Raw genomic sequence first — 8,870 nt, 5'->3', positions numbered from 1 at the left:
GCCCCTCTGCGTATTACTGAACATAAACGCCACGGATCGCTGATCCGTGATCAGGGTGAACCGCTTCCCCGCCAGGTAATGGCGCCAGTGTCTGATGGCCTCCACAATAGCCTGGGCCTCCTTCTCCACCGCTGAATGCCGAATTTCGGGACCTTGAAGGGTGCGGGAAAAAAACGCGACGGGCCTGCCTGCCTGGTTTAGTGTGGCGGCCAGGGCGAAATCCGATGCATCACTTTCCACCTGAAAAGGGATGGATTCATCCACCGCGTGCATCGTGGCTTTCGCAATGTCGCTTTTCAAAGCCTTGAAGGCCAATTGGGCCTCCGGCGTAGTGGGAAAGTCGTGGACTTGATGAGCGGACGGGCTTTGTCCGCGTAGTTGGGGACCCACTGCGCATAATAAGAGAAGAAGCCGAGGCATCTCCTCAGTGCTTTTGCGCTAGCGGGCAAGGGAAGTTCAGTAAGGGGGTGCATACGGTCTGGATCAGGGCCAATGACCCCGTTTTCCACCACGTATCCCAGGATAGCTAACCTGCGCGTACGGAATACACACTTCTCCCTGTTGTAGGTCAGGTTCAGGCGAGACGCAGTGCGCAAAAAGTTCTGGAGGTTTGTGTCATGGTCCTGCTGGTCATGGCCGCAGATGGTGACATTATCCAGGTACGGGAAGGTAGCCCGCAGCCCGTTCTGGTCCACCATTCGGTCCATAGCACGCTGGAAGACCGAGACCCCATTGGTGACACCAAATGGAACCCTAAGGAACTGATACAGACGACCATCCACCTCAAAAGCCGTGTATTGTCGGTCCTCTGGGCGGATGGGGAGTTGGTGGTAGGCGGACTTAAGGTCTATGGTGGAGAACACCCGGTACTGCGCAATCTGATTGACCATATCAGATATGCGCGGGAGGGGATACGCATCCAGCTGCATATAACGATTAATGGTCTGACTGTAGTCGATGACCATCCAGGGTTTGTTCCCGCTCTTAACCACCACGACCTGTGCTCTCCACGGACTAACGCTGGACTGTATGATCCCTTCTTTGAGGAGCCGCTGAACCTCAGATCTGATGAAGATCCGGTCTTCAGCGCTGTAACGCCTACTTTTAGTAGCGATGGGCTTGCAGCCTGGTACCAGATTCTTAAATAAAGAGGGTGTGGTGATCTTTAGTGTGGAAAGATTGCATGCGGGGCGCTTTGGACGATTTGGAGGCTGCGGCTGATTCCCTACTGCCAGCGAAGGGAGTGGCCCACCGTACTGTAGGATCACACTCTTCATGTGGACCATAAAGTTTAGTCTGAGGAGAATTGGCGCGCAAAGATGCGGCAACACAAGGAGCCTGTATCGCTCGTAAATTGTGCCCTGCACCTCCAGAGTTACCACACAACGTCCTTGGATCGGTACAGACCGGGACCGTGATGCCATAGAAATTGTCTGTTTGGCAGGTAGAACCCGGAGTCCACACCTCTTTGCAGTGTCAGGGTGAATAAAACTCTCAGTGCTCCCGCTGTCAAACAGACAAAACACAGTACGACCATTTACCTTAATGTTCATCATTGAACAGTCAAGCCTGTGATGCTTAGCCTGATCCAGAGTGATCAACGCCACCGTTGGCCCTTGGACGTCACTGCAGGCAGCCGAGGTTGATGCTGAGGACCCTTGCTGGTCGCTCCTGGTCGTCGTCGACCAAGATGGCCGCCCCCATGAATCGCACATGGATGAGGGCGCCAAGCGTAGCGACTCCTGGTGGTCATCCTCCTCCTCCGCCAGCCACAATGGCGTCGTCCTGGGCTCGCACGTGGTTGGACCTCGTGGGTACTGCGACGCCGATGGAGAAGATCTCCGTTCTGGAGGGTCGCAGGCTGCACTGCCGTTCTTGGGCTTCGATCTGCAGACTTTCGCGTAGTGCCCCTTTTTACCGCACTGGTTGCAGATCACCGTTTTAGCTGGACACTGTTGCCGTGGATGCTTGGCTCCTCCGCAAAAATAGCACCGCGGGCCGCCTGGAGCTGCCGCCGTCGTCGGGTCGATATGGGAGCGCGAGCCCGTGGGGCGAGGAGGGATTTGTGACTGCTCCTGCCACGTTGTCTCCACGTGGTCCTCTGGGTACAGGGCCAAGCTTTTCGACGCCGCCTCCAGCATTTCAGCCATCTCCATCGCTTGGGTCAGGTTGAGATTCCCTTTCTCCAATAGCTTGAGCCGGATGTACGAAGACCCTACCCCTGCCACAAACGCATCTCGGGCGAGGTCGTACATGTACTGCTCAGCCGACACAGCTTTGCAGTCGCAGCCCCTGGCAAGCTGCAAGAGCTCATTGGCGTAGTCCTCCATGGTTTCGCCCGACTGCCGACGTCGTGTAGCGAGGAGGTAACGAGCGTGGATCTCGTTGGGTGGTCTCGTGTATTGCTTTTTCAAGAGCTCGAGGGCCCTCGGGTAAGTGGTGGCCGCAAGAATCGCGAGGTAGACAGTGTCGCTTACCCTCGCGTGGAGGACCTGGAGTCTGTCGTTATCCGTAGTAACTGCTGCAGAGGCTGCCAGGTAGTCCTCAAAACACTTCAGCCAGTGGTCGAAGGTGTTAGAGGCGCCGACCGCACGTGGATCAAGCGTCAGACGCTCTGGTTTCAGCATTTGCTCCATACTCTCAGTTCTGTCGAGAGTTTCGTGTTTGTCAATAAAATTGATGCGCGACAATCAAGCACGAGGTACAAGGCTTCAGTAATTGAAGGCTTTTATTGACAAACAATGGAACTATCTAAACACGAGTACACCATTCCAGACTGGAGGGGTCCCGCCTGAGCAGAGGGTCTTATACCTCTCCCAGGAGGCGGGGCCCGACTGGGATGTGCCATAACAGCATCCACCACAGGTATATTAATCCCACAGTGTAAACACCCTAGCCCAACAACAACATTATAACAACCCCACAGTGTCAACACCCTAACCCAACAGCAACATTAGAATAACCCCACAGTGGTAACCAACGATGGTTCACCACAGTAACCTACAGCACAGTAAGTTGCTGTAATCTCACAGTAAGACCATGAGATGTAGGAGCAGGAGCAGGCCATTCGGCCCATTGAGTCTGCTCCACTATTCAATGAGATCATGACTGATCTGATATAATCTTCAACTTTACTTTCCCGCCTTATCACCACAACTCTTGATTCTCTTACTGATAAAAAAAATCTATCTCTGCCTTGAACATAGCTAACAACCCAGCCTCTACAGCCCTCTGCAGTAAAGATTTCACAGATTCACTCCCCTCTGAGAAAAGAGATTCCTCCTCATCTCTGCCTTAAATGAATGACCCCCTTACTCTGAGATTATGTCCTCTGGTCCAAAGCTCTCCCACAGAGAAAACAACCTCTCAGCATCTACCCTATCAAGCCCCCTGAGAATCCTATATGTCCCAGTAAGGTCGCCTCTCATTCTTCTAAATTCCAATGAGTACAGGCCCAACCAACTCAACCTCTCCTCAAAAGACAATCCTTCTGTATCCAGGATCAACCTTTTTCTGGACAACCTCCAATGCCATATACCTTTCCTTAGATAAGGGGACCAAAACTATTTACAGTATTCCAGATGTGATCTAACTTGTGCCTTGTATAGTTTTAGCAAGACTTTCCTATTTTTATATTCCATTCCCTTTGAAATAAAGGTCAACATTCCATTTGCCTTCCCAATTATCTGTTGAACTTGCAGACTAGTTTTTTGTGGTTTTTGCACGAGGACAAGGCATCGAAGGCTATGAACCAAGTGTGGGTGAATGGGTTTAGTATAGATGGGTACTTTATGGTCAGCATAGACATGGTAGGCCAAAGGGCCTATTTCTGTGCAGTAGGTTTCTGCAGTCTCTCCTTCCACAGTAAGTGGAAATACACTTCTTTAATGAAATGGTATCATAAGCCAACTGCGACATATGCCTCAGTAGTCTCGCTGGCTATAACAGCCACAACGTTTTTATTTTCCAGTCCCCATCTTTTGGCACTGGCAAAATCGAGACTACACTCACTGATACCAACTCTCACCCAAACAAGGTGGACTAGCCTTATTGAATTTTGTGAGGTAGGTAGATCTGAACAATAGAATTTTAGTGAGGCCTTTATATTAGGTCCCAAAATGAGCATCCCCACATTCCTATTTCCCTATCCTGTCCGAGAGCCTTTAATTTAATTTTCAAATATTTAATCATTTCTTTTTTAAAAAGCTGGTATGAGTTCTGCTGTCTTGGTCAGAAATTCTATATCTAACATTCCGCTGTGTGAAAAGAAATTCTCCGAGAATCTCCTTTCATTCTTTTGATAATGATTTTAAACCTCCAGATCGTTGATGAGGGAAAATGGTTTTTACTTGATTTATTTCATCAAAGTCCAGCATAATTTAAAATACCTTCATTGTATATCCGCTTAACTGAAGTGTGCGAGTGGAAATAGTACTCGTATTTTTTGTCTGTTCTTATAGCTAAAGCTTCTTATCCCAGGGCCAGCTTAGTGAAAGTGTTTGCATCCATTCCATGATCTTGGCATTCTTTCTAAAATAAGGCATACAATATTCTAACTGAAGTGTACATATGATGTGTATTGGTCCATTTTGTTTTTGTGGCCTATAATCCTCTTATCAAAAGAATTCATTTGCTTTTTTATCAATTTGTCTTTCCAGTTTTTTGTGTGCTTCCAGTTGATGCCATATGTTAAATGTATTAGGAGAGTGGGGGGGTGGATAGTGGCCTATCTATTTGTCCCCTCCTGCATTCAGTTATCACCATTGGCTAGCAATACGACTATTGCCAAAAGAGAGCCAAGCCCATTCGCTTCTATTTTTATTATTTATTTGTGTCACAAGTAGGCTTACTGCAATGAAGTTACTGTGAAAATGCTCCAGTCGCCATACTCCGCAGCCTGTTCGGGTACACTGAGGGAGAATTTAGCATGGCCAATCCACCTAACCAGCACACCTGTGGGAGGAAACCGGAGCACCCGGAGGAAACCCACGCAGACACGAGGAGAACATGCAGACTCCACTCAGTGACCCAAGTCACGAATCGATTAAATCAAACTCAGGTCCCTGGCGCTGTGATAACCACTGTGCCACTGTGCCCCTTCTACCATCAGTACATAGCCTCTTCCTCAGCAAACCCTCTATGGTGCCTCCCTAAGGTGACATAAGTAAACAGGGTACCTCGCAGATTCAGGCTAAATAACAGAGGACCTGGAGGAGGCCTGGCCTCCAGTCATGTGGTAAGGCCAGCAATAGAGGAGCGCGGGGTTGGCCAGTGATCGAGCTGGCGAGCGATCGGGAGACTGGCAGTGTGGGGCTACTGCGCATGTACCGATCTCTGCTCTGACAGATCGGCGCATGCGCATTGGCCCCTCAGCACTATGCTGCCAGCCTCTCCATTGGGAATAGGCCCCACCCACTGATTTTCAGTGTAAATCTTCCTGAGGCACTCTGCAGTGCTCAGAGTGTGGGGGATTCATTTTGAAAATCCTGCTAAAAAACCAGCGGGAGTTACTCCAGTTTTTACGCAAATTCAGGATTTAGATTTTTTGGGGAGAATCGCCCCCATTGTCTCATATAGTCTGCTGTATCCCAACTCAAAAGCCCATCTTCATGCACTCTTCAGTGGAGGGGCGCATTGTTGAGGAGAGATGCCTGAACCCTCATATACATGTTGATATAAACTGCTAAAAATGGACAGAAATGGCTGGTGCTATGCTGCGCAATGAGCAGCTACTTCCAAACTAAGCAGTGTCACGAGGAAGCAACCAAAATCAGGCCACAGGCATTAGCTAGATTTCATCACCACCAGATGCACCACCTATCTTCATTGCTCACAGCTATCACAGCGCTGACCGTGACACTGACTACTCTCTAGTGTATAACCAAAGCTAGGCTTCAACCAAGGAAACCATAACACTCCAAAGAGAAAAAGTAAATTCAGATCACCACTTGCTGTTCCACTGGTCCAGAAAGGAACTAGGAGTTCCTCAACCTCTTTGATCAGGATCTTTCAAACAGCAACGGTCAAGGCCAGAGTGTAGTGTCAAATTCGGGTCATCTACACAACACCATCTATAACCCTGCACTCACTGTGTATGGGAAAGTAGATTAGAGTAATGCTGACTGGCTAGAGGCTTATTGAACTGAAATGAAAGGTCGCTTGCACTACAAGCAAGCTCCTAGAAAACAAAACCCAGGACTGCCGGAATCAAGACTCAGCAGAATGCTCAGCACTGTGCCAATCAGGACTGGTTGAAACTTTACAACAGAATACAGTCTGCTGCTAAATATGAGAATGTTAGAGGCATGTCTGAGGAAATTCAAAAACATAGGCCCAGCAGCAAGTAAATCACCCCCCTTCACAACCAAGATAGGGATGATCATCACTGAACCTAGCAAGCAGATGGAAAGGTGGGTGGAGAACTGTCTCACACTCCATACAATGGAGAGCATTGTCACCACAAAAATCTCAGCACCATTCTAGACTTTTCCGTCATGGAGGAGCCCTCCATAGTAAAGCTGAACAAGGCCAATGACTGTCTAGCCTGTGGTAAAGACCCAGGAAATGATGGCATTTTACCCAACATCAGGAAAAGTGTGAAACCAGCACGACTGCTGAACCTCCATGAATTATTGTGCCTCTGCTGGAAGGAAAGAATTTTAACTCAAGTCATACATGATACTAAAATCTGTACCTTGTACAGACACAAGGGGAATAGCAGCGACTGCAAACAATTACTGAGGCATCTCTTTGTTAGCCATTGGGGGGAAAGTCTTTGTTCACGTTGTTCATACCAGATTGTAGACCCCGGCATCTACCTTGAATCTCATTTGGATACAGAACATTGATATGATTTTCTCACTCAGCAAACTAACTGAAAACACAGGCTTGTGCTGTCAGCATCCTCCTTCACAGTAGAGAGGCATGGACAACTTAGGCAAGCCAAGAAAAGTGGCTGAACAGCCTCAAAAGTAAGACAAGAGTGCTGAACACGGACGTATATCTGTGTGCAGGTGTCCCCAGCCTATCTGCCCTCCTGAGTTAGCAGCAACTGCATTGGCTGCATCATGCGAGCTGAGTGGATGTTGGTCACATGTTATATGGTGAGCTTGCTATCAGCGCGAGACCAACACATCTGATATATAACGAAGTCTGCAATCCAGATTTCAAGTTGACCAGAATTAATGTCAATCCTAAGGAAGTTATAGAGTCAGAGTCATAGTGATATACAGCACAGAAACAGGCCCTTTGGCCCAACTCGTCCATGCCAACCAGGTTTCCTGAATTGAACTAGTCCCATTTGTCTGCGTTTGGCCCTTTTCCTTCTAAACCTTTCCAACCATGTACCTGTCCAAATGTCTTTTAAATGTTGTAATTGTACCTGCCTCTACCACTTTCTCTGGCAGCTCATTCCATATACACACCACCCTCTGTGTGAAAAAGTTGTCCCTCAGGTCCCTTTTAACTCTTTCCCCTCTCACCTTAAACCTATGCCCTCTAGTTTTGGACTCCCCCACCCTGGGGAAAAGACTTTGGTTATTCACCTTAACTATGCCCCTCATGAATTTATAGACCTCCATAAGGTCCCCCACATCCTCCGACACTGCTGACCAGAATACCTGGAGTCAAGCATTCAGGCAAAGTGTGGAAAAAGCAGAGTACAAAATAAATGATTAGATAGTGGAATGGAGAGCATCCAGAAGGAAAAATGTGTGTCGTCCTCGGGTCAATGCTATTCACCTTGGGAAAGGGCTGTCACTCATAAATCAGCCTCTACAGCCACAACAGACAATATTCAGACCAAATGTGAGATGCACCCTAGGCACAGTCCATCATCTCCTGAGATGGATGGATGCTGATCTAACCTTCCATTTTTAACTGAACCTCTCAGTTTCTCTTTTCAAAAGGCTTTTGATATGCTACAACACACTAGACTCATGACAAAGATTACACTATGTGGTGTTAGGGAGCAGGTAGCTGAATTGATAACAAATTGCTGAAAAGACTAGGGGTAAAGGGGAGTTACTCGGATTGGAGAAACGTAGAAAGCGATGCTCTACAAGGAAGAGTAATGGTCTCCACTGTCAACCTTAAGTTCCAGTAATGATTTGGAAGAAAAATACAACATAATAGAAGAAAACCTGGAAAACCCGCAGACTGGCAATTTAGTGGAAAATCAACTTTAAGATAGATAAATGTGAGGTGATGAACTTTGGTGGGGAAAACACAAATTTCACCTACAATTTAGAAATAAAAAAACTGAATGGCATCAAAGAGCAAAGGGATTGAGGGATAAATGAAAATAAACCATTAAAAAGAGCTTTGAAGATAACAAATCAATTAAAACTTCTACCAAAGGACTGGAATTTATTTCCAGGGGTAGAGAATTCAGAAGAAGTGAAGTTCTGTTAAACTTAAGACCCTTTGTCATGTTTCTAGTGTGTTGTAGCTCAGATCATATGAGTATGGTGCACGGTTTTGTGCAAAGAATATAGCAATACTGGTGTATGTGCAAAAAGGATTGACAAGAATGGCATGAAAACTGAGAGGTTCCAGCTATTGAGAAAGATTGAACTACTTGAGGCTTTTCTCATTAGAAAAACAAAATATTAGAAGTAACTTGTTAGAGGTCTTTCAATTTATTAATGCATTGGACAACGTAGATGTGGCTAGAATGTTTCTGCTTGTGGGAGAATCCAGGGCAAGGGATCATAAATACAAGATTGTTAGTGATAAATCCAATAGGGAAATTAGTTGGTATTTCATGACTCATTGTCATGAAACCATGGTTTATATCAAAAGAATGGTTTTGGAATTTACTGGCTGGAAATCCAAAATTGTTTTGTTTAAATGATTAAAGACAAATCCCA

This window comes from Mustelus asterias, chromosome 2 (genome assembly GCF_964213995.1).
Source record: "Mustelus asterias chromosome 2, sMusAst1.hap1.1, whole genome shotgun sequence".
NCBI lineage: Eukaryota > Metazoa > Chordata > Chondrichthyes > Carcharhiniformes > Triakidae > Mustelus > Mustelus asterias.
Note: the sequence above shows the minus strand (reverse complement) of the source record.